Source organism: Anticarsia gemmatalis, chromosome Z, assembly GCF_050436995.1.
Source record: "Anticarsia gemmatalis isolate Benzon Research Colony breed Stoneville strain chromosome Z, ilAntGemm2 primary, whole genome shotgun sequence".
Lineage (NCBI taxonomy): Eukaryota > Metazoa > Arthropoda > Insecta > Lepidoptera > Erebidae > Anticarsia > Anticarsia gemmatalis.
The window spans coordinates 8,797,441-8,824,982 of NC_134776.1; the positions used below are offsets into that span (position 1 = coordinate 8,797,441).

The 27,542-nt window shown below is 37.3% G+C and overlaps 1 long non-coding RNA gene across 2 annotated transcripts in view; it reads left to right on the forward strand.

Annotated features, from left to right (window-relative positions):
* Positions 1-27,542, forward strand: part of LOC142986538 (uncharacterized) — a 62,625-nt gene that overhangs the window by 16,833 nt on the left and 18,250 nt on the right. The window contains exons 1-3 of one of the 2 annotated variants that reach the window (XR_012960392.1): positions 14,640-15,221; positions 20,728-20,823; positions 27,395-27,452. This is a non-coding gene — a long non-coding RNA (uncharacterized LOC142986538). Of the gene's footprint in view, positions 1-14,639; positions 15,222-20,727; positions 20,824-27,394; positions 27,453-27,542 lie in introns of those variants that run through there. The other variant, XR_012960393.1, reaches the window with a different exon arrangement.

The window sequence follows — 27,542 nt, forward strand, 5'->3', positions numbered from 1 at the left end:
CAGTGGCGGGAATGAGATAGGGCGAGTGGACGCGGCAGTTGCGCGCGAGCCGTTCATTGATGCGCAGGCGCCGCAGAGGTGCGGGGGGCGGGGGAGAGGAATGCGGTCGCGGCGAGCAATGACCGCGCCAGGGTCGCTTCCTTTACGAGAAGCGCGGGCCGTCGTACTACAGCCGATCCCCCCACCTGCCCCATACGGTCCGTACTACATGGTCCTCACGGCAGCGACGCGCGCTTTTCGACCCGTAGTCCGTTACAAAAATTAAGTGCGCCGCATTCCGCGACCGTTTTGTTGTCTCAGTTACTCTTAAGTTATGTATGTATCTTCCTTTTCTTTTCTTGGGTGGTAGCCTCGTCCTCGACGCGTCGTTTAGTGTTCAAAGTAAGGCGCAGGGCGCGAAACTTACTTCTCACCAAGCGCTCTCTACTTTGTTAATAGGTTGCTTAAATTTAAGTAAGTACTTGTTTAAAAAAAGAAAATTTGTTTATAAAATGAAAGCCGTTTGCGGTGAGATGTTTTATACGAATTCATTATAATAATCATTTAGTAGTAGATCATGTATATGCCCTTTTATAACGATTTTACATCTTGTGCTTTACATTGCTTGCGTCTCATCAATATGAAATGAAAATATTTATTAATTGTTATTAAGAAACATTACTTTCTTTATAACGGAGTAGGTTGTTCGCCTCTACTACAAAAATAAAAATACGAATACTCCAGACATCAAAACACTAGACTACGAGTAGACTTAAAATAGAAGTATTTCTGCTTTAAAATTATGAAGCAAAGGAACCTTACTAATCGATACGTCTGGAAGTGCTTTTGATGAACGTTTTCATAAAGAGGGCTTATATGGTTCTCAGACGCAATTTTAAGACGCTTGCCGTTCAAAGACGCCTCCGCTAGTGTAAGTTAGTCCTAGGAGCAACAAATATAAGTACTCTTATGTATGTTCATTGAAATATATTATATGTATAGGGATTTATATTCTCATTTTGATGCTATGTTATCATTACCATAAGATTTGCTGAATTGCTGCGTTTACTTTTCTATGGTACCTACAATATCCCGAATATTTTTAATGTATCAAAAGTTTTGTAAATTATGAACAACAAGTACATAATAATAGTATTGCTTACCGAACTTAAGTATAAAAAATGTTTTTTGGGTAGGCTATAACTTAAAATATACTGGTAAACTGAGAAACACTGCATCTGGGGCAGTATTCACTATTTCAGCTTAACAACTGTAATTTAGTAATTTTGTTTTACAGCTTCATACTTAACCCGGATTCATTAAAAGCAAAACACTAGTTTGAGTGAAAATTTCCTTTAAAGAAACTCTTCCATTTTTTAAAAAGATCTATCAATTTAAATGTCTTTGTTATTCTTCTGACCAAGCAATGTGTCTTTTCTTAGAATTTTTAAATATTCGTTATTAAAACAGTATAAAATACTGTTAGGTTGATCAGACGACCATAATCTGATGAGCATCTGCGGCACTTTATCTGACGATCGTGTTTATATACACAAATATATTTTACAAAAGATGTGTTTAGACCTTTACTACTTAGATCAATTGCACTGACCGTGCTGCCGCCGCGATGCTGTCTCCGGTTGTATTGTAAACAAACATGTGCAGACACACGATACTCGTCATTCGAAATATCCTACTACATCTTTCTATGTATTTACAATCTAACTAATATAACAGAACAGCACACTGTTGCAAAGTTACAGTCTGAGCTAGACATTAAGGCGTCATGCTGTTATTCACGAACATTTTTATCTATTGCCGCATTAAGCTCATAACTGTTCAAATTGTGAATTTGACAAAGTGAACAGCTGTAATAGTAAGTAGATAGAAGATAGCCATTTCATTCTAGGATTTACACAAAGAACCATACGACAAGAAGCCGCAAACGGTATCAGAATAAAAAATTGAGTGCAAATTGTTGTTGAATTCGAACGAGTATGAATGCTCCATTTTGAAGTCGTTAAATGCTCTTTCAGGTACGAACGAATGCCGTCGACAGCTTTTGTGCGAGTCAACTTTTGAAAGTAAAACCGCGACCGGGAAATATTGAGGTTTTTATTATTTTAACAAGCTCTTGACAAGTAATTAATCCACTTTATAATCGAATAAGCATAAATATTAAATGTCTTTGGCGTGTCTGTGTTATTCAATTGTTTTTACTTCGATATTTACAGTGCTAATAACGTATCATTATATAAGACCCTACACATAAAAAAGGAATTGGTCTGTATGGAACAAAACATCAAGCCTTAATTAGGCTCAACTGTATAAATGTATCAGGCTATTTCAAACTTTGCTATTAACGGAAGAACATTAATTGTTTATTATAACAAGAAACGTTCAAAATTTCATTCCCATGTGGTAGTAGAAGTAGTACATGGTTAATTGACAAATCATACGAGATTTGAGACTCAGTTAGTTAGTAGAAAATGAGGCCAAGCATCAGTTAGGGTCTTAAGTCTTCCTTGTTCCGCTCAGGTGTCCTCCATCTTTCCTAAGTTTTTCAAAAAGTAACGTCATTCAAACGGGTATTTATTGTCTATTGGTAACCATTGGTCTATCAACAGCTGTCAACATTTGCCAGTTATATTATGAAAAGATGTATTCTTCACTTAAGGCCAGTTTCTTCATCAAAACAAAAGTAACAGTCGTAGTATAGGGGTAAAATTAAAATTACAGTCAAATTTATTTCTTCATGAATTGAAACAGATGTCAATGGGTGTATAGTACTTGAGATAATATATGTATGAAGAAATTGACTGATAATGGTTTAAAATTAAAACTTTTAATATGAGTAATCTAACGGTACAGTTATGTTATAATATTTTTTGATCAATTCAACCAAGGTACGATATATACAGTGAACAAACAAACAGGATGTCGTTCTTGCCATCTTCACCGGATGTAAAGCTTACTTGCCATTTACAGTCGTCTGGGCATCAGCACCACGTATGTGGTGAGCAAACAAACTTAAATTCACATTTAATATCATTTTTTACCTTTAATCTTGTTTTTCCGCCTTTCTTAGTAGCTACTTAGCTAGTACTAGGTTATTGTATATTTTGGCCTATGTGAACAGATTTAAATTGACAAATATTTAACATTAACCAAAGGGGTGGTTGTACCTTTAACTTAAGATTTTCTTATTTATCATATGTACAAAATGGCAAATAGATTAGGGAACTTAGAGATATCAGTTGGAGTCCATAATAGTTATACAATGTTGAGTAATGTAGATTTCATTACTATTATCATTATTTTTAGTGTTTCAAACTCACTGTGCTGAACAGACAAAATACCAACTGAATATCGCCAACATGAAATATTGTAAATTCTCGTCTGTTTTCACAAAAGCGCATCCAAAATTCAAACGAAACGACATACGATTTGAAACGACAAACTATTTAAACAGCTTCTGTACTGTATTACACGATATTTAATATGATGCTTGCTCAACTTTCAACATTTCCTGGAATTTTCCTGCATTTGCCTCCCCGCTTACGTACGATGAGAAAGTTTCGTTGAATGACAAAAATTCTCGTTTGCTCTGAATTTGTGCTTATTGTCATAAGTTTTTAGAATCGTCAACTAAAACAATGTTTTGTTCATATGAGAGCTATTCGTGTAATACACGACGTGTCAAAGGCGCATGTAATGAGCTCTTTCAGGTGTCTCTAATTCGTCTAGAATGTCTAGTAGCTATACGTCTATAAAAATGAATTGTCTGTACTTGTGCTTACCATTTAGTGTCTTCCTCTCAGATTCAAACCCGGCAAGAGAGAGAAACACAAACATAAAACATGTTCTCTAATGTGTTCAATGTATCATTCACGTCAGAAATATGTAACAAAAGCATTTCAATCTATAGAAAATTCTGCTTCCTGAAAGAAATCCTTTTGAAGAAAGTTTGTTATTCTCTAGCTTACTCTAGCATCTGATAGGTGACTTCTTCAATTGATTCATGTTGTTAACCTTAACTAACGACTTCCAGTGGTCATAATGTATTAATTTTTTCTGAATTGATAGTAAAAGTTGCAAGAATCCTAATGAAACGATCTGCCTTCAGTGCAATATGTCGTCTTCTCTTCTTCAGCTGGACTGCTCTACATTAAGCTTTCATATCTTATAAATTAATGTCATAAATCATTTAAGTTAACGTCAGATCTTCTGGATCTGCCTCGTTTAAAAGTAGATTTAATTTGTCTATGTTGAAAATCTGCAACTCTTGTTCTTAATCTGGTAGCCATATTCAACTTAGCTAATGCATTGCTTTAAGTATTAGTACCTAGAGAAGTTACATTAGAATAATTATAAGCCATTTATGCTGTACAATAAAAAATTCTACTAACAAAACAGCATAACGCAGCCTTGCAGAGTGAAAAAAGATTAGAATGAGTACGCAACTTCTTGTTTTGGCGTGAAAAGTTCAAACTCGGGATTGCAAATTGCATGTCAGCGTGCGATGGCTGTGTTTGCACAAAGCTTGGACACATTTACTATTGTCGGGTAGGAAGCAAGTAGCCAACGAACTAGCGTACCACAATACACTTACAATTCTGCGTGATTCAACACGTTGTTGACTAATTCGCTTTATATCGCCGCGGCCAGAGCTTTCAAAGCAAAAGTTTATCTTCTTATGAACAGGCGACAATTGTCCGATGCCAGCCGACTTTTGTCTGTTTCTAAAATTTGTGCTAAATTATATAGAACTTAACTCATAATCTAGGAACAGAGCTGTCATATCACATACTTGTGGAAAACTCTCATTTTACGTAGAACGAGATTCTTATGTGTTATTTACAGTTAATGGCACTTATACATACATACAATACATATGTACATACATACATACATTATATGTGTAAAGCCTTAATATATCTATAATATTTAATAAAGTGTCTCTTATTTTTCTTGGTCTTTTTGATGCACATAACTATGTTGAATACAAGCATTTACTACTAGTTGACTATAAGAAACAAGCTCTAAAAGCCCCTTAAATTCTTCAATTTTCATGTAAGTAGGTACACTAAGGCGCTCACTGTCGTCGATTGTTCGATGCAGTATTTACTTTGAGTACCAGACAAAGCTTGTCAGCTTGGCTTCGCTTCCTCCGAACAATATTTTGTACAATGCGGCAGGTAGAGTTAGCACGACTTTAGCAGCATTTATTAGCACTTTTTACTATAAAATACATTTTAAAATTTAATTATACTAATAATATTGTTGTTTACTCTGTCATTTATAACTACTTGTATATTCTTGTAAGCGTTGAACTTATTGCACGACTCTCGTTTTACGCATGCTGCTTACAGTTACAGTAGCAATGAAACTTGAGGTTTTATACTAAAGATGAAACAATATGTGTCTCAAGACAAGACTGACAATGAGCGTGCTAGGAGTTCAGTGGCATCCTTGGATCGGAACGCGACGCGCCTAACCGGACACGGCCGGCGGGCGTCCTGCATACTCGAACCACTATGTAGATAGAACCACATTAGCATTGGTATAGGTATGCGTATGTAGGTTGTTTGTGTCCCACCGCACGGTGCAATGCGCGGCCCTGACGCGTCCGCGACCGATGCGCGCCGATGTAAACACCCAGCAAGGTCAACATGCCTTGAGATCGGCCTATACTGGTACTGTTTGGCCTTTGACAACCCTCCCTACAACATATACTGTCAACTTATTCGTCGATATTATTTTTTACTCTTATAAATTTTGTTGTAGCATACAACAGAGTATTGATTCTTCTGAAGCATTCTTCTGTTACGATATTAAGTATCAATGAAACAAACTTCCTTAGTTTTGTTAATTCGAACTTATTTACAGCTGCCTCTCTTAATATGAATTGCATTTTATTCAGCGATTTCAGTGACATTAAGCTTGTTGATATTAATTAATCGTGTCTACGTTAATTGGCGTAAGGGTGTTTAACAGAACTGATATCGATAATTTTATGAGTGCACACTTCATGAATTTACGATCGTTTAATACGTTATTTGCGTTACATCTAGCGTGAGCTTTAAAGCTCTGAACAAACTGCCGACCGCAATAATCGCTCCAAGATTCCGGTTATGTCCGCGACTTACGACAAATATGTACGCAGGTTTAGTTGCAATTTACGCCGTAAGATGAGGTGAACCTTTTAACTGTAACTTGAAATAGTTATATGCGTATTTATGCATTCCACATCACAAGCACTTCCGTGGTCAGAAAGTAGAAATTTTGTTTTTATTCATTTATATTCCAATGTTTTTTTTAAACTGCTTAATGAATACGTGACGTGCCGGCCACGTTGACGCAAATACGTTAAAACCACGTGAAAAAATATTGGCTGAACGTGCCATACCTAAGGTTTCCTGTGGCGTGCCACATACCTATGGCGCGCGTGCCTTAGATCTGCCGGTCCTGGTCTAGTCAATATCTAGTGCTAAGAGCTAAATTAAATTCTCTATAAAATTCAGGATACATTTTTGTACTTTTATTGAATTGAGATCAATAAAACACTGGTCGCGATTGCCTCTCTTGAATTGTGTTTGTCTTTTAAGTGATGTTGATCAATATGCTTCTGAGAACTTGTTTATATTGTCTAAAGAAAATAGGTATAATACCTGAATTACGCAGGTTACTATGGTCACAAAATGAACGGGAGATACTGTAGATACAAAGAACTGAAAGTATAACGTTCGAACTATAGAATATAACTCAAGATATTAAAACAATGAGTTGTTGATTGCTCATTAATTTCCGAATTTTTAAAACGGTAGTAGCTTTACAATTTAAATGAAAAATAACGCTATTTTTAATTTACTCTTCTTGTTTGATGTTTGGATCATTTTGCAAGCTGGCTCCCAGACACGAGACTCTTGGGCAGTAGGAGTAGGATGTCGAGAAAACTAATGAAAATGTACACGTTAATATATCCCTATAAGTTTAATATGAGAATGCAAAAGTGTACCTATTCTTGATTAGACAATAGAACTTTCCATAATACACTGGAAGCTTTGTTTTGTAATATATATTATGATTGTTAGATAAAGTTATAGAGCTAAAGGGCAATAGGCAATACGATGAAGTTTTCATATATTCTAGTCGTTACTCTCACAACACAACTAGCTGGGTTGAATCGTTATCCGGCACAGTATAGTCTATCATATTGTATTGATTGTTCAAAGATGTGCAGCAGTGTGTTGGCTATGAGCCAATATCTGCAAATAGTGAAGTTGGAAACTAGTGCGTGTGGGAAAATGGTTTAAAAGCTTTCAGGTGCGAAATTAAGTGTATGCAGAACGTTATCACAAGGATATGTGTAAATGCGCTCGTCGATTGTCTTGAAAATGAAGCGCAGTAATCGGTTTTCTGAAAAATATGTTACCATCTATCCTACGACCTTAAAAATTTTAATTAGAATGCCGACTGAATGTGTCGGTACCATTATTTAAAAAAAAAACAGCAAAATTTCACGTCTTTTGAATGGGAGCCCCCTTGAACATTTTAATTTATTCCGATTTTAGTATTTGCTGTTAAAGCGGTAATAAAAATACATCATCTGCCTTGCGGTTGCCGAGATGCAACCTGGTGACAGACTGGGTAGTGTTAGTAATAGGGTTCCCGTTTCACCCTTGGGCATGAAAACCTAATAATGACATTTTAATATTTTCTTGAATTAATGTACCTATTAAAATAATATCAAGTGTTGTAAAAATCCATGTGATCTCTACTAACAGTTCGGTTTCAGTGTGATGTGTATCAATCGATAACTAACACTAATAATGTATTTCTTTTGGCACTGCTGAAAATATTGATAGCTTTACATACTTCATACTTCAAAAATGGCGTAGAACTGTTTTTATTGCTTTTGCCTTTAACAGTAATTGGTTTTCCTTTAACACTTATATAAGTACTTAATAGTCCTAGTAAAAGTAATTCTTAAATTACTGCATAAGATACACGTATGTATAACTATTATTATAAACTGTACGATACTGTAAAACGAAACTCCAGTTGCATGAGTACGCTTAATTTGGTGAAACGTAGCGTTAAATAAATGTCTCTATACAAAGTGGAATGAACATTTTCAATAGAGGTTTTAAACTTAAATTTCCCCGGGCTCATTTCATGTCTCTGCGAATTTAACTTGTTTGCAGTGAATGGATGGAGCAATGCAACTGACGTTTATTGTTGCTTCTGACCGCTCGTACTTTTTATAACTTTCTACTATACACTTTTGCACATCAAGAAGGTCCGTTACTTTTACGAGGCTTTCGTAAGGCATGACTGAGTACTTACATGGACAACTTTTTTCCACCAACTTGTCTGAATCGCCTCAGGCTCAAATGCAGTCATACTTCGTATGTTGAGCTGTTCCCACGCTCGATTTGTCTGTCTCTCTCTCTCACCGTAGGCCTTACTCCCTCACACATATTTCTTGTTGAAGTAATATTCATGACACTTACTTTGTGAGTGTTATTGCCTAAATAAAAAAACACGAATTTTATTAGTTTTTGTTATTTTTGATGTAAGTTTCTAAACGCTAATCCACAATTACCTATAGCGTTTATGATTACGCTTTAGATCAGGATATGCTGACCCAAGTTGCGGGATGTGAAATCTTTTTGTGCATGTTTCGGTTTTGTATCAATTGCCAGACAATTATAATATGAGAATAATATATGTACGACCTTAGACCGGCCATCCGGGTGCTAATCTGCTAATCGTAGTAATTAGGTATTTTTTAAGAGAACTGAAGAACTATAGGTGTTAGTTTATGTCAAGTAGGAAAGCAAGGGTTGACCCGAGTCTGATATGTCTACGCGGCTCAACAACTTTGATAAGCCTTAGCGGCATTAAATAAATAAATAATTCTTTTAATTGTGGTATTTTAATAAAAGTCGGTTTCTTAAAAAACAAAAGCTAGTAAGACTAAGTATAGGTGGCTCCGTGGCGTGGTAGCGGTTGAGAATGCCGTTGGGCGAGTCCGGCCAAGGCTCGGTGCAAAAATATTCACAGGCCATTCCTATTACTGCCTGGCCGCATTCGTACGGTCGTACCATCTCGTTATCAGCATACTTATTGCAGTTATTCATTCACTTCTATATCCTTACACATCATTATTAATGCAGATATTGTAGTGTCGTGCAAGCTTTCCTATATGACTTAACAATGCTTCTAAGATAATAATCGTATTCTTAAGAAGATACCTGTAGATAGTTTATTTGAAAAAACATTTATACTAAAATGCTTTTCTTTCGGTGGTTTTGAGATTCAACAGACGAACGTGATCATGGTTCATAAATCTGTACAATCAGTTTTTGCTTAGAACATTTCTTTATGAACTTATTTCACATGAAGCGATGATTGAAGTTTCTTAGAATCGTGTTCGATTTGTTCAGAAAAATTAACCGTGATTTTCATTGACTCGCGCTGCTGATGGAACATAATTTTATGATCTTTAATCACTAGTTTTTTTAAATTTTATTCCAATATATTTGTGAATTACTTAAATTCATCGACAATCTTAATAAGGAGGGAGTCCTAATCCTGTAGCTTTTGCTTATTAGGATATTTTCAGTTCTGTTTGACGTGGGCTTCTGCTCGTTTTTTATCACCACTGGTTGCGACGATTAATTTTTCCAAGAACCTGTGCACAAACTTATACTTTAATTATATTAAAAATCTTTTGTAGGTACCGTTATTGATGATGAACTGTTATGGTTTCAATAATATTGAGAATTTGATGAATAATGTTACGGTAATTGGAATTCAACAGAAAGCTAAAGTATTTCATCCTGAAAAGTTTATTGGTTTTTCTCGGGAGTGGCAATCCGCGCCGGGCACGCCGGAGGCTTAAGCTTGCGAATATAATCCGAAGAGCTCAAAGCACGCCCTCAATCTGCGAAACAAAATGTACAAAACTACGTAATTGAGTGCCGTTTGTAGTAGATGTATGCAAGGATATTTTGTGTAAATATTGATTGCTTTTATATACATTATTAGAAAATCGCTCTGCATTGGACCTATTTTTTATTGGTCTAATTGTTTCACTATGCAGTGCGCATGACGTGAACATTGTGTGTTTAATCAGTTATTTCCTTGTTTAACGTCGACGTACGACCAAGAGGGTAACAAAAAGGTTTGTTTTTTTCGACAGGTACGATGCTTGTACCAGCTCACGACAACATTTGACAGTCACTTTTTACCCCTAAGCTTCTGAATATTTATTTCCCTTCTTCTACTTTACTCGAATGAGTGTTTATCGTAAAGCTTCCGCATCAAATGACGAACACCTGTTGTTCGTTAGCTCCACAAGCTCGATACTAAGTTATTATTTATGTAGCATACATTTTAAATGGCCCGTTTTATATTGGGACGAATCAATGTATGCAGATCAAATTTCGGTAGCGTTCAATTATTATTTATTGATTGAATAATTGAGTTTGTAAAACTTCCTGCAGTTTTATACTCTTAAAACCGCTGTGGTAAACTCGCAATACTTTTTTGTAGTGTGCGTTTGCCCAAAGTCTACGTCATTACCAAATTTGATAGTAGTTCAATGAAAACATTAAAACTGCTAAAATCCTCAGTTGACAACATTCTCATTGCTTTGCAGTGATTAATTTATTGAAAAAATACGCGTCCCCCTTCGTAAAGGTAGACATATCAAAATCTACCGGTTTGGCACCTGTCATTTCCCACAAAGATCAGGACCTAAAGCTGACCCCACACCATTGCAGACTGTTGCTTGTGTTGTTTTGTGCAGTACACACTGGGAAACACAGTGCCGTGACGTGTCGTCCCCCCATTTAACGAGACGTCACGAACGTGTAACAAACTCGTTACAAAAGCGTGAGCCCAGCAGCTCGCCTGTCACCAACATGGACGTAGCGCTCGCTTGTCACAACGCCTAACTTAGGATTAGCCCGCTATTGATTTAACTCTTTTATTTGGTATGCAGTTGTTTCGTTTCTGTTATTATTTTCGTGTTCGTCGTTTCGTGTCGCTCTTTTGTTTTTTAATTAATAGTAGTTTTTATACTAATGCATACGTTTTAATTTTAAAAAAGGATCGTAATCATTTCGCAGTTACCACTACTCCTGAATTCATTTAACAAATTAAATAACGAAGAATAAAATGTGCAATGTTCATATGCCGTTTACGCAAGAGGCTCAGGACACATCAGTGCAATTTTAGTCTTATTTTGATAATAGGGTGGTAAGCGGTAGGTTATGGAAAGTAAAGTAACGATAAAGTGATATAAAATACTTTCTATAAGTATTACAAAAAACTGTTTTTCATGCGGATTTTGCCACATACTTGAATTAAGATAAGCATGATCGCTTAGAATTAACAAACTTATTTAATTCTTCAAAAGTATTAATTTAATGACAATTGCTAAGAAGAGTAACAGTTTATTAAGGCGGACAGTGTTTTAGTAAATAAGCAAAGCAACAGGTATACCGTTCAGGTGCATCAGGTAGCCAACAGTTTATTCGATGTAACAGCTCAACGGATAAACCACTCAACAGAATGTGACAGATTTCATTTGAGTGGACTTTGTACGAGCTAATCGGAGAGGCGCTTTATGAAGGCATTAATTGGTGCGGCTAACATCGATTTGCAAATGATCGGGTATATTAAGGATTACATGGTTTATTTTATCGTATGGCTAGTACTCAACCTAGTGTCGAAGTTTTTCGAGCTGCGTGAGCAGACTTTGACATGACTTAACGTTATCTTAGTAGACAGCAACTGGGTCGACATTCTAAATTTCCATGTTAAAACCTTTTTAGTCTCCGTGCTAAAAAGGGTTTAACACGGAGACGCTCAGTTCAAATACCACTAATGCGTCACCCACACTATAGAGACACCGCGCCAAGGGTTGCTTAACCCACTGCTCGTCTAAAGTCGGTTCTAATCTTCTTAAAAATTGAAGTCAGTTCTACCGTTTCCGAATCTGTCGTAAATACATTCAGCGTAAAGTTTACTTACGTTCAATTGACTGGACTTTAAACAATATTTGATTCCTATCTTTTCATGTTCTCCTTTTATTTCATTCTCAGGTTAATAAAAATGCAAGTGAAATGGTTCGATACTGTTCCCACCTTATACTGCAATGTTAAGTTCGCCGTGGGGCAATGGGACCGCTATATTGGCTTCCTTTCGTCGAAGACCTTTAGTAACACCGTTACTGATTGGTGAGCTATGTCGCGCGGTCGCATCGCTGTGTTAAAGTGCCGTACTGAAATTAATATGTGTCCGGCGTAATGATTAGCATCACATTAGTATGTGCCACTAGGCATGTTTGCCAAGCACTCGACTTGAGAAATATTTGACTAACCGCACTTCGTCCAACTGAAATGGCCGTTGGTCACCGCCATTTTGACATGACTTGGAAAACGATTATTTGACTATTGATACAATTAAAATTAAATACATAAAGTACTCATTCAATATCCTAGAATATATCGAAATTTATTCAAAAACAGTCTGCTATAATATTGGTGACTGTAAAGATTTTTTATGTATATTAGTATCAGATGAGTATAAAATATGTACATATGTGTCGTATTGTCTACGTATTTCCATATAGATGTGTTTTGATAGCCGCGGAGAGACCAGTTTACATTAGTGAATTTAAATTATTCTAATAATTTCCTCTGGTATTAGTAAAGATTATAGTTTATTTGCGGTAAACATGTAACCTAACCATTCCTTCTTGATTATATCGAAATTAAGATAGGTAACTTTTTTCTTACAAACAAATTAGAATATACGTTTAGTAGATTTTTTTGTGGATGTTTTACATCTTAACCAGATTGTTTGTGAGATCTAAGCTCGTCAACTATGATGATACTTCATCGATATACTCGGCGAATTTTTTACAGGTGTTTATTGGTTAGTTGGTACAAAACAATAATTAGAATTTGCCTTGAAATCAAACACCAGTTATAAACATAGGTTATATGCATTTAATGAAGTAGACGCAATGACGTGTTGACGTTGGCGAAAGCTGTCGCTGGCGGGGACACCAGGTCCATTGTCTGCGCTGAGTCATAGGCGGCGCGCGCGCTGCTATTTCAGTATGCTCTGCGTAGGTAGTGTATGCTTTCCTTGTCATTTGCCTCAGACCGCTGAGAGACACTCGGAAATGCTAAACTATTTATAAAATATACAAACGTCATTCTAAATGTCTGAGATCTATAATCTCAATTAATAATTTAAAACTTAGGAACGACATTGTCTCTCTGAATTCCTTTGAGTCACAGTGTGTGTTGTTGTCTTGTAAGATAGAATAAGGAACATTTTTGCTACGCCCCTTATTAAAGTATTTAATTCTGAATAAAACTCTGACGTTGACTATTGTCTTCTTAAACAAAGTTGTAATTTTGGTAATGATTTGCAATAATAACTGCAAGCCGAAACAGTACTTAACGGTGTTGTGGAAACCAGGTTTGGTGCGGCGGCAACTTTTGAGTTGACTTTTTCCAGAGGAACCAGTCAGCAGATTGGTAGGCCGGCGAGAATTTGCCGCAGCAAACCTGTTGGTATTCAACTTGAATAAGCACACATTTATCGGGTAATGACACTAAAGAAAATTTAATCTAAACGTTTCATTCATCATCTGGATTCATAAAACACTAGTCACCTTGTGCACTTTTGATTTCGTACAAGTCCTATTGCACTGGCGCGCGGAGCCGGTGTTCCAAATGACTACTCGTTAGAGAGGCCACAATCGCACGTTTCAATTCTTATTCGGAGGCGTATTTACTCAAGCGTCGATGAGAAAAAAAAACTAGTTCATTGAATGTTGCAGAAAAAAGCAAAGGCCGTTTGAAGTAGTAAAATTTCAAAAGTGGATAAGGTTATTACTCGTACTTTTTCTTCGTGATTTTGTAAACATGAAGTGATTTACTTTTTGAAACTAATCAATGAAGATTTAGGAAAAAGAAATAAGAGTGTGCAGATATTTAAATTATTTCATAAAAAGAAAATGTTTCTGCACAGAAGATTAATGGCCGGTTTCACCATTACCGAATAAGCGTCAGTATTCAGCTAATTAATTATATTTTTTCAATTTTTCTGTCACAATATCCTAAACTTATCCTGAATAAGCTGTACTTTGCCTTACTGATCTAACAACTTTTTAAGATTTTTTCATGACAGTAAAATTAAAGAATTCTGCAACAAGACCCATCAAATGATTGAAGTCTCCTCATCGATTGTGTAAATTAGTCGGTTATCGTTTAGCGTGTTTTGTAGTAGTTGGTTGTACGTGCGCGTGGTTGTTGACACGTCGTCGCTGTCGCTCCTCGGTCCGTTACCGTATCGCTATCGGCCGGTCGACACGAGGGCGGTAGAGCCGTTCGGAACGGGCTCTTTATTTTTTTGGCACCCCATCCATCATGGCGGCCTTCGATTGCGAGGTTGCAAACCGTTGCATGTTTTGTAACGCGTCCCTATATTTTGCAAGATTGCCGTTAGAAAATATTTATTCTTAACAAGATTTAGCTCTATCTACATAACTGTCGAAGTAACGCCGTTGTAAATGCGTTTTATGCCGTAGTGCGTGGGTTGGACTTTGCTTTGAGCCTTTTAGCTGAATAGCCCTTTCATAACAAGGTGCGGCAAGTGGTTGGGTGTTTGGCAGATCAGACATGGCTGCATCGTGACGATTATATAGGGGAGCGTGAGTAATTTTGGGAGAAGCGGTAGTGTGTCATGATGGAAGTGGACGAGATCGCGTCGTGTCGTGTTGCGGTACAGTGAGAGTGGCATGGCAGCAACATCGTGTCGCGGTTAGGGCGAGCGCGGTCGATGAGCCCGACGCAGAGGGCAGCACGGAGCCACCGCGGGGGGAGACCCCGCGCTCCCCGCGCTCTTTTCACTACCCCGTCTGCTTGCGCACTCTGTATAGCCGCGCCGCGCGCTCACTAATGCGTCATACCGCCATCGAAGCTAACGCGCTTTCCGCCGCTCTGTAACTAGACTTCGCGCGCGCCATGTGAACTTATGTGTTAACTTATGTATAGACATGCGACGCGGCAGCGTGTTCGAGAAGCTTGATTACGTCTTTACTATGACTTTTGCCGTTATAGACAGTGACTTTGGTGCCTGTGAGCTGAGAGACATTAGAGTGCTACACGAGGTTGGCGCACGTGCTCACGTCTGCTTCCCGAAACTGAGTAAGTTTGAGATAGTTTATTTTAAAGTGTGACTGGATTACTGACGTCGATTCGCCGATGAGTCGGTACTGTGCGCGTTATTTTCGCAGCGCACAACGGGCCGCGGCGCCGGCCGTCCGGAATGCGGCCTCCGCCCCGCCGCGCGTTGTCGGCGCCGAACGCGCCGCGCGTAGCGTAATAAATAAAGGCGGGGCGCGGCTGCGTGCGCGCGCACCCTCCCGCGCTCTCCTCGCCCTCAGGTCATTGACTCATGGCTGTCCGCCATCGCCGCCGCCGTTGCCGCCGCCGACGCTGCCGAAGACAACAGTTTTCGGAAGCGATACCGCGCTCTTGGCCTCTGCACGTAACGGCAGCCCGCGGAAACTTCAATGTCAATGCCGATGGTTAGACGTAGTGTGTAGTAACGCTACGAGTAGTAGATCGCAAACATTCTTAAGCATAACTTTGTCGTTAACTTGTCACACTTTTGCGGTTATTGACCTCTCTCTCTGCACCTGGTCTCATGACAACATCACCCTTCTATATTATTTATATTAGCGCCTCGCGCTCATGATGTATTGTAAAGCAAATTTGTTACTTTCACGGTACCGGTTGTAAAAATAGCAGACCGACCGTTTTATTTCCTGTGGACGGAGCAAGCCGATTTGTTTGTTCACTACGCGGTTGCGAGCAGTTTTAGATTTTTTCGCATCTCTGAGGCATTTGCCTCGTTTCCTTGTGTCTTAATGCGCCCACGCTTTGAACGATTACAGCTAATCACTACTATTTTTCTGCTAACAAATGTGGATAGCACTTCATTGTTGTTTTATATTAAATACTGGTCTTTTTTAATATAAAAAAAATGTTAATAATATAATATTAGCTTCGCTCACTATTTCTTTAAATCATTGTAAGTATTTGTTGTTATCTCCGGTAGACATTTTAACCAACTTGTTTGTTTTAAATAAACCAGGGAGACTATTATTATGTTATTCAAGATTATTTTAAATTTAAATCCCTGACAATTGAAGTACGCTTAATAATATTTATTTTTATTAAATGATTATTTTTTAATTAATATTATTCGCTTACCAACATGTATGCAATGAAAACCAGTAAACTGGCCAATTAAAAAAATATGTTCTTAGCAAGTCCGTTATTTTATCAGCGTTGGAAGTTTCGTGGAACGCTAAAAATAAATGTTGAACTTCCCGGTTGAATGGCGTCGCCGCCGCGGTAGAGCGCGGGGAGTGGCAGGCAGCCATTGCCCTCGCCTGGTTTGTTTACAACTCAGGTTCGAGGATCGATGTAAGCCTATCTACGTGCACCCTCCGCATTTGATCATAGGGTACATAATCGTGCGCGCCCGGCGACGGGTGTGCGACCCCTGCGCTCGCGCCATCTGCGCACACGATTAAAATAAACTGCCAACGATAGATAGCTAGCATAAAAAGGAGCGTCGGCTACGGCCAGGTGCAATGTTACCCTCGTTTGGCGGGAAGGTGTGCATAGTGTTAGGTCAGTTATTAGTATGAGATGGCGCGGCCGAAGACCCCGTGGCCTCGTGCCAATGACCAGCCCGCCTCGACGGGCCTCTCGATCCAACGGCTAACTTCGTTAGAATCCACGTGTTACTCACGACGGGTTTATGAAATCACTAAAAAAATAACTTTATTCTAATGTAACCGCGTCGCTTATCCAAATTGTAGAGACGGCTAAGTTTCCGAATTTGGTACGTTATAATACTCGTATAAATACGTATGTTACGCTGTGTCAAACATGTTTGGCTAATGGAGCCAGCGTTATATTTTTTATGTCGATCCAATACAAAAAATGAAAGATAAATGTTTGTAAGAGGGTAGTAGGTGGATTCGGTATAAGCGTCAACAAGTTGAGGGAGGGGCCGGGAAAAGTTGCGCGCGCATCCTCTGGGATGGAAGGAGGTGAGTGGGCAATAGGCGACTCACGTTAAGATCATCACGTCTAAGTCATTCGACTCTATTATCTTAATATTATAAGGTAGAATGTACATATAATATTTTTTCAATACAGTCTAACTTCATCAAATACCCGCGTACGAAATATAGGCTGTATATGTACATATTTGGTAAAGGAAGTGTAACTGCCAACATATTATTATGTACGTCGCCATTGGGAACGCCCCTTTTTTCTTTAATTCCAGAAATATGCTGCTTTTTAAATAATAGCATTTGATGGTATAAGATCGATGTGTAGAGTGTTATAAGTACGGGATTCATTAGGTGTGCGAACGCAGGCCTCGCGCGAAGTGGAGTGCAACGGAACCATTGCTGCCGCAACGAGCGGGACACGCAATGCGCGGTATGCGAAGAAAGCTCATCTCACCCACATCGCACACTGATATTACATCTAAACACGTTCATCTTACTAAATGCTTAATGACAGAATTATGTGCCCATTTAGTATATTTAACTAAGTTTCAATAATATCTGAAGTTTTTTACCAAACACGGACTCTTTTAAACTTAGTACATTTTACTATTCCTTTCACTTACTATAACATGAATTCGTGTAGTATATTCCAGTATAGAGTAACCTTTGTTTTTTGTTCAGTAAAAATTACACAGTATCTTTTTATCTACTCTTGGTCTGCGATTTTGTCCCCTTACTCCACTACCAGTGCATTTGGATAACGAAGAGCTTCTATGAAATAATCGTTTAGTTTATTAGCTTAATGCATATTTCAAACTAAGCAACAATTACCTTCGTGTTGCCGGTTTAGGGAAAATCATTACCTGCATTTTCGTAGATCACTGATTACGCTTTGAGGTTATTTCACCAAAAAGTGCATGAATTGTTTTAAAATTAAAAATACTTGCTTCTTTGTGTTGGTATAACTTGGTACTTATGTACGAGTACGTGAGTGCGTTGAATCGTTGCGTCCGTGTGAGCTGCATGCAGTCAACGTACCGCGTAGCGTTTGGAAAGCTATTCTTCATATCCACGCTTCATCGAGCCATAATATCCTCTCCTTTTCTCCAATATTTTAGACATGGCACTTCAATAACAGTTACAGTATCAGTGTTAATTATTTTGGACCCACGCGTAGTGGCCTGTCAAGTTCACAAGTGACGATCACTTATAAACCGGGATCTCTCTATATTCTACAGAATTCTACTACTATCTACTACTCTATCCTACAGAAAACAAGCTACTTTTGGTCATCTTCAACCCATAAGTTTAGATAGGTTCATATAAGATCCTTCAAACTTACCAACAAGCGAGAAATACGAATAAATCTTAATTGCGGTATTTTGTATGGCATATAATTTCGCTTTCAAAACTACTTTGAGTAACTCAGGAAAAAACTTGAACTTGAACAGGTGTTGACTTATTAAAACAATATAATAAAAGCGCGGTTAGTGAGCGTAAACGAGTGTCAGTTAAACGTTCAAAACGTTCTCAATTATTATTGGAGCGACGACCGGCGAGTTGATGGAACTGCATGCAACGCAGGATATGACGTCACACTTTTGACTATTAAATGCCTACGTAATCGCAATCTAAGACTTCGTTTGAAAACGAAATCTTGCTGAAACGCGTTGTTTGGGAGCTACTTTAACGAACTTTAACTTTATTTCGATCATTGTCTTAATTCTCTGAGCAGTTCAGTTCTTAACTTAGAAACCTACATCATATTATTATGTGCATTAGCAGCAGAATTAACCAAAAAATGTAAGGGAAAATACGTTAAAATAATATTGACATTGAATGCATAACTCCTGATGATTTCTAACAACTTGACAAGACTGCGTAGAATAGTCTGAAGGCAAGTTACGTGACTTGGAATTGTATGATCGAATTTAAATGAATAACTCTGCATGCGTAACCGGTCATCCGGTGGAACATTGTAGTTTCTAATTCGATGCCGTTAAGGATGTTAACGACCTATTTGATATTTAGAATATTTAATTTGACTAATATGCAGTAACCAAGAGATACGGCGGAAAGGATATTTTATTGGTAGTGATTGATATTCTCTTTAGAAATTATGATTATTTAAGATATGAGCGTGAACATTAAGATTTTCGCTTTACTCCGGAACTGTTGATTCTCAAAAAAATAGCAATGTCGGTCACGCGACGTGCCGTTACATCAAGTAGAGCGACTCTGCACGCATTTAACATTAACATAGCTGGCTAACGTGGCCGCAGACACGCCGCCTCTTTCATCTGCTCTATGTCTTTCTTCATTCAAAAATGTATCTTTAGTTTACAGCCGTTACATTCCCGTGCTGTATGATTCATTACTTGAATCGTTTTTGCGAGACACACATACCTACATACAGAGCCAGAACGTTTTAATGAACTAATTTTGTCAATTGAAACGAATGTGTCGAGGTCGGCAACATCCGCTTTGTTAATTAATTAATTGCCTAAAGTAGCCGCTTGACACCTCGTATGCCAGGACTAGATTAGGGCTTGTATGTACCCGATGTTGCTAATTATTTATTCTGGTTAGATATTGCGGAATATAATCATTTATAGATACAGCAGAATTTGCTTAATTGGGTATATTATTACGTAAGAAACTTGTCCCGTAATTGTACTTCTGGATAAATTGTATATCATGTAGAGTTCCTGGAATCTTCATTTAATTACATTTTAAAAGAAACCATTTGAGGGTGTTTTTTCGAAAAGGAATATTATTGCCGGGGTTAGCGTCGCTGTAGAGCGACGTGGGCCAGTGACTGTTTTAACCCTCCGAGGAGCAGGTAGTCGGAACGCTTACATTCAATAAAAGCCGACCCAATCCAGAGATCACAAAAAGTCGGTTGGAAATTATGCAATACATTCTTCTTTCTTTGTGTAGATCTGCGCAGAGTGTCCAAGCGCTGTAAATAATTTAGATTATACAAAAAGCTTCCCAAAACAATGTAGGTACCTACAAGCTTTTTTAAATTTAAAAATAAAAAAGTACTGTTAGTTTGTTTTTACAATAGCATTTTATTGATAAAAATACAACACAGTGTTTGTTCGCTTCTTATCATATGTCCTTGACGTGTACTTTACGTGTTGAATATTGCCTGTGCCTACATTTTGGGAATTGTCAAGGTTAATTTTAGTGGACATTCGACGACTTTTGATAATACCATTACAAAATTTCGGTTACTGCATTATATACTCTATAACAGAAATGTTTTAATCGCTTCGCATGTTTTAGCCATCATGACTACGTTAACTCAAAAACGTTGTGACGGCAGGCAAACCTTAGTAGGTGCATATAACCAAACGTTAGCAATATTGAATAACGATGTTTTGGAAGGTTAAAATGGACGTGTTCAGGTAAAGGCGGGGCGGGCGACATTCGACAATGTGTTATCTCAAACATAGAGCCATGCGCCGCACTCCGGGGTGGGTTCGGGAAACATATGGCATTCGTGTTGAACAGACAACACAATCTCAAGGACAACCAGTTCTATGCTTTCTAAAAATTCCTGAACTTTCGAAATTTTGAGAATTTACGACCGGCTTTGTTTTGTTGTACAGGTACCGGCTAGGCGAAATCTACGATATGGGTTGAAGAATTTCTACGAAGGGCGTCGACGCCGAAATTGCCATACCTCTGTTTGAAGAACATTCCAGGTAAATAATATTTCACTATCAATTGTTATTCCAGTCCCGATCCGTTACTCATTTCTTAAGTTACAACTGGTTGGCATATTATTAAAATTGTTACAAGTCAAATTATTTCAGAATACTAACCCTATTATTACCAGTGGTTTTTATTTAAACAGATGTGATGCATTTTAATTCTAAAACAAAATAATAAACATTTTTTAAAACAAAGTCATAGAAATACTGTAGAAAATAAACTGATAAATTCAAAATAATTGAAAACACATAAACGTAGGTACATTTGGGTACAACTTGATCGTTTGGTGTAGATTGTCCCAAAGTAAATTATTTAAGGGCTTGTTAAAACAATAATTAATTTATACACCTCGAACAATGCTCTGCACCGAATTTACAAATTCCGCAGTCAGCGTTATGGGCGAGGCAGTGTTGGTGCGTGGTTCAGTAAATTTTGGACGTATGCCAACTCAGTTACTCCGGCGTAGAATGAGTCGCATAATTATATGTCGTATTGTTTTATACCAACACGTTTTAATTAACCGTGATTATAAGTAACACGTGACTTCCGCGCGAATAGAGCCTTGATCACTTGATAATCCTACAATTCTTCCGTCCTAGCGCACATACGTGTCCTGCGTTGTGTATAATGCTCGCCATACGGCTGTACTGGACTTAGATCTTATTATTTGCTTTGCCAAAATTATTATATTCTTTTTCTTGGTCCAACAGTAAACCACAAAATATCGACACAGAAACTGAATAAATACTGTTTTTTTACGTCCATAATAATAACAAACACGTCTCATGTTCCATATTATTTCTAAGTAGTTTATATCGGTCATTTATCACAATCGTCTTGGAAACAACGGAAAGGTCGTATATGACAAGGTAAACCCACGTTTGTTAATTACATGAAATACGAGTATGTTATTGCCTTTTCAACAAAAATGATTGAAATGCGATCCGTTGTTTACATAAACAGCACCTGTAATAGTATCGTGTACAATTAGAATCATTAGTTATGACATAATACAAAGATAAACATTAGCCTACGATAAAGAAAACAAAATATCATATTATGTTTACTATTTTGTAATGATATCAAGTAGATACCACTTGTGTCGGTCTACAGGTCAAAGACCTTTTCATTCATTTTATGTCTTCAATTTAGCGTGCCTAGTACAATTATCTTTACACACGCTGTTTTATACATTTGTAAAGGGTGGCATGTAAAATGACATTTGTTTTAGTTTCTTTTCTGCTGGTTTTCGTCTTGATATCAAATGATCTTATAAAATTTTTCGTCTTGCAAATTTTGTCAGAGCTCGAGACTCATGAATACTTATACACAATATACACGCTAGCCGCTTTTGCGTCTCACAGGCGTTCAGCGTATTGAACAAAGGTATTAATGTAATACTTGTGTATAGAATGTGTATCTTTCCGTCTCAGTGGCATGCATCTGTGAGTGAGCGATAAGGTGTGACGTCCTAGGAGTACGCTGCTACACGGCTACACGATATCATTGTCATAACAAACATATTGGTTATCGCGTGTGACGTAATACGCTTGTTTGAATTATTGTTTTGTGGCCGTCAATAACTTATCGCTCCCAGTGTAACGGCACCGAACTAAGGTTAAATTCAGACGATTTTGATAATTAAATTCATATTGTTAATGCTTACTGAAATGGACAAATTGTTTAATATCAAATTTGTTTGAGTCAAAATCAGCTAGAATAATGATAGCTGCTCAAAAATTCTAAACTTCATTAATTTCCAAGACCTGGTATTATATCAATAAATTTACATATTCCATGTCTGTCCGTCAATTAGTCGTTGTGGTAGCGGGAAATCGAGTAGTATATTATTAGCTACCGCAATGTTGAGCGCGACTATAAATATATCTGTCCATTCATTTTACATTGATGAAGGCTTCGACAGGCTCATCAAAGTTTAGCTTATGCCTCTGACTGTCTGTGAAACAACATGGCATTTGAACTAGCGCTAAAATAGACTGCTAGACGGATGTTTCGGAAACTAAATTCGGATGTGACTGAAATGGGTTGCTTCTGAACTCCTACAGCGAATAAAATAGACAGACTAGTTGAATTTCATTGGAAGGCAATCTCCGGTGCTAGCGTACACTATTACCTGGCAAGGGGAACTAACACTACAAGTTCTGTATGCATTCATATTGTATTTACCAACATAACATTTATATAAAAGATGAGACCCCATTGCTAAATTTGCAATACAGGAGTCTCTTGAACGAACTCTACATTATTTCGTCTATAACAAATTTAGCTTAAAAACGAGCGCTCCCCGCATAATAAGAGTAAAGTTGGTGGTTTATATACTAGAATATGTATTGCTAGTTTATTCAACAAAAGCTCTCTTATCATTATTACGATACAACAAAATATTAAAGCGGACGAAATGATGAGTGAATGGTTTCGTCCGAATACTGATTACATTGAACTGCAGTAACTATCTCGCAGCCATTAAAAAAATATATAACGCTATCGAATAATACAGTTGTAACAAATATTTTGTCATAATGACCTAGTACGCGATATCAAAATACAAAGTGGAGGTCAAATAGCGAAATAATAATTGTGTTCATTGGATAATATAGATATTGTTATGCAACAGATAAGTAAATTAAGTGTTTTATAACAGCTATTTCACATTTAGATAATATTGTTTCTAAATTTTTTGATACAATGATTTGAGAAATTTGTACAAGTCTGGACACTTTTTATAGTCTACAACACTTCACTTCGGCTGTAAGATTCTAGATATTCAGTCATTAAGTCATAAAGTAAATAAAAATTAACTATTACGTATGAAATCAGAAGTAGCATACATCTAAGATTTGAGTTAAAAGATTAACGTTTGAATGCATTGTGACGATAGCTACTGCTAAAATGGGCTATCGAAAAATTACATGCAACTGATAAATACTAGTTTTTTTTAATTAGGATAAACAAATGTCACGGGCGTCAGATATAAGAGGTAATCTCTAGAACTCTACTGGATCTATTTTGAGAACTCTCTTTTTCGAGTGCCGTTTTTTTCAGGAATGTTATACGTTATTTTTATTACGAAAACCTTTTACATGCGGACAGTCGCCCACAATAATGCATATTAGTGTGTTATAACAAACTCCTGCACGTCTACGAAGATACCGAATAATTATCTGTAAAACGTCAACTTCATTTGTATTTTCGTCATGAGCTCTCATTGGGGAGATCGATATGGTGAATTGCCGACTAATATGTCATAGCTGCAGGCGACGTCTGTCGAGTAACCCTTTGCTCTCTATTAAAGCTAGGGGAATGAGGGCTGGACTAGTGCAGTTAAGGCGAGGGGACAGCTTTGTCATAGTCAGACACGCTAAAAACACGTTTATTTTTTCTCCCGTGAAATTTTAATTGTTCATTCGATCGTTTGCGATATTATAGGCTGCTTATTAGGGTTTAGTCATAAAATCATTTTTACTGCCAAGTAGCAGTCATGTTATTGAAATCCGAAAAAACTCTCTACCTTTATTATACAACTAAATGGTTAATTCATAACCAAAATAATAAATCGGTAAAAGGTATGTGTAACGCGCCAACTGTTATTAATTAACTAATTTAAGTAATCAATTATTAAGTCGTCTGTGTAGGAAGACGTTAGACCTAGAATGTCAGTTAGTAATTAACACATGCTGGTCGTTTGTATTCGTACACTTACAAACGTAATCACAAACACTTTCTTCCTGTAAATAATCAAGCTACGCACGCGTAATGCTCTCATACTGGAGACTGATATAGTAAGTATCGAATCCCGCGCAATGATAATAATCCGCTCGACTTCATTTACTCACATTGCACTAACCGTGCGGGGCAGACTGCGAGCTTGAATGGCGTTGTCGGTTGTAAAAGTTGGCGAAAAAACAAGTGCCGTTGAACCCGGCACGGCGAATGCACCGGCACATGAGATATTTACTCGTGTGGCACCGGGGCCGTTAGCTTTATCCGAGGTCAGGCAGGTATTGGCGGTGTATTGTGTCGTGTCGTGCGCTCCACTAAAAAATATATGCATAACTTCTCAGCTGACTGCTTTACGGTTAGCGACTACTAATTTTGGTCGGTTTACATGCCACGTTTTCTTCACGCACCTGATTCTGTATTGTAGTTGGATAAAAAATATCTCAGTCTCTCATTGAATTGTTTAGTCTTCGTTCGGACCGCGCTGTAGACTATCGTTCAGTTATTTCGTCAACTGCTAATATCTACTGTGTAAACAAAACGCTCGACGTTTCTTTTGATGATCCCAGGTGATTCTTATGTCTTAATTTTAACATACCATTAAACATGATAGTTGAATTCTGGTACTCCTCTTTCTGTGGAGACATATTATCATTATACATAGGAAAGGATTCTACTAACAGTAACTGCAATAAAGCAGTTGTAGAAGCAAATAGAGCTGGTTGAGCTCAAGCGTGTCTAGACTACAATAATACTCTAGACAAGGCAACATAATGTAGAATGTAGATACAGTGTATTGAACTCACCCTGCGTCACATCTCCTTCCTGTCTACCTCACATGTCATGTGCAAGTGTAATCAGTTTTACAGATTCACCGGTTGCGACTAACGTGGGTGGAAAGTGATGTTTGCACTCGTTAGACTGAATATTTAATGTCAATAGCTTAAAGGCTACATGATTTATAGGAAATTTAAATATCCTTTTGATTATGAGTAATATAAAACAAGGAATTAAATCGTTCCCTTCTTACCATTATCAAGACAAGCGTTGATCTGTAGGTAGTAATATTATATTTCAAGCGTGGTAGTTACGACATCATCCCCGGGGCCCCAGATGTATCGATCTACTACGGGGGCACGTGTACAACTTGTAGGCGTTTATGAGCTAAATAACCTGAATTTACACGTTTGCCATAAATAAATTGTTATTTAAATTAATTACGGGATAAATATTATTATGCTTTTAACTCTTGTAATGCTTTTGCATATAGGTGATACCGAAAGAAAGTAAGCTAAAAGTTCCACGTGTTATACACGTGGTCATTTTTATTTTATCCTTATTCTATATTATTTTAGGAAATAAATGAAAAAAATCCTTTTTAACATGTAGATTAGTTGAAATAGTATAATTTAAAGATATACAAAAAGACCAGGCAACAGCGTCACTAGCGGGATCACACAAAGTAAACACGCATGCGCTGTACGATCGATTTGTAAATACGCCAAGCTTTTCCAATATTCGCTAACACTATCGTATAAAAGTTTAGCCTCCATAAATCTAACTACAGAATAACTATATCGTATTGTCGCGGTGTTATTTTAACAAACCTTTTCTGTCAAATTTGTTTTAGAATTTATTGGGTTAATTAAAAGTATTTAAAAAAAAATTGTTTTGGAAACGATCTGTAGCTAAAGATGTTCATTTTCGGAATTCAGTTAAATACAAGGAAGATGAATTATGGGTGTGTGATGCGCACATTGGGTATGTAGGAGTAGCCACAGGTTTAGGACGGCACGGTAGAAACGTGTAAGTGTGCCAACATGGAGCGTTTTACGTACAATCTAAGGGTGCGGGGGATGATGGCGGGGGTATGAACGACTTTGTGTTCACATTGTCAGGGCAGGATTCGCGCAGGCACTACGTAGGTACTTGCGGGGACATTGAGCGGCGGCCGCCCGCCCCGATCGTTAACTTACCAACCTTCGTTTAACCATTAGCGCATTAACTGATCGTTGCTCATATAGGTAATTATTTAAATATTTTTCAGTAATTTTGCAGTAAACAAAATTATAAGATGTTTTACTCATTAGTTGACTGTTAGAATAAGAATAATAGCGAGGGATGTTGTTAACCGAAGCATTCATCCGGTAATAGATAAATGTACTTTCACACATATTTAGTTGTTGTTAATTTCATAATTGTTTCATCACATTTCTCTCGTACTGTTGATGTACTAATGCCCTCGTGATGGTTTTAGTATAAGTATGTCATTATTTTTAGATGGAATTCAATTAATAGAAATAAAAAGGGCGTTGTTTAAACCAACCAATAGACAAACCTCATAATATTGATTTGCTAATACACTGTTACAATATACATATAGATACAAACACGCGGGTGCAAATCAAAGAGCCCATGTCCCCTTACTTGCAAACATTTCACTCTCCCTTGTCTCGATTCTATTATGTAGATTTACAGATAGAGGTAGTGTCGGACGGCACCCGCCTCTCGCTCCGCTAGTTTGTACGTTACTGCCCTATTACGCCCCTAACGAACGTAAAACACTATTTTAAAGCTTCTGTTTTCCGATTCTATCTCTAAGATTTTCTCCGTTTTCTCTATAACAACCACAACAATTTGTGAAACCATCTTTTTAAGATGTAATGATTTCCACTTTCTTAGTCCAGTTGCTTTGCAGAATATGCTGTGTTGTACGAAATAATCCAATGTATGAAATCCTAAAATAGTTCTTTTTAATGGGTCCTGAATTTTAAATTTTTAGTTTTTTGTGCAAAATAATACAAATAATGTTATCTTTCACAGATGTGACACACGGGAGATGTCCTGGCTTTATGGATGATATACCTACCGTATAGTCGCGGTAAGTTTTATTATATTATATCATAGTGATTATGTGTCGTAGCTGGCTAAAGCGAATAATTTATTATTGTATTTAGTATCTGTGTTAAAC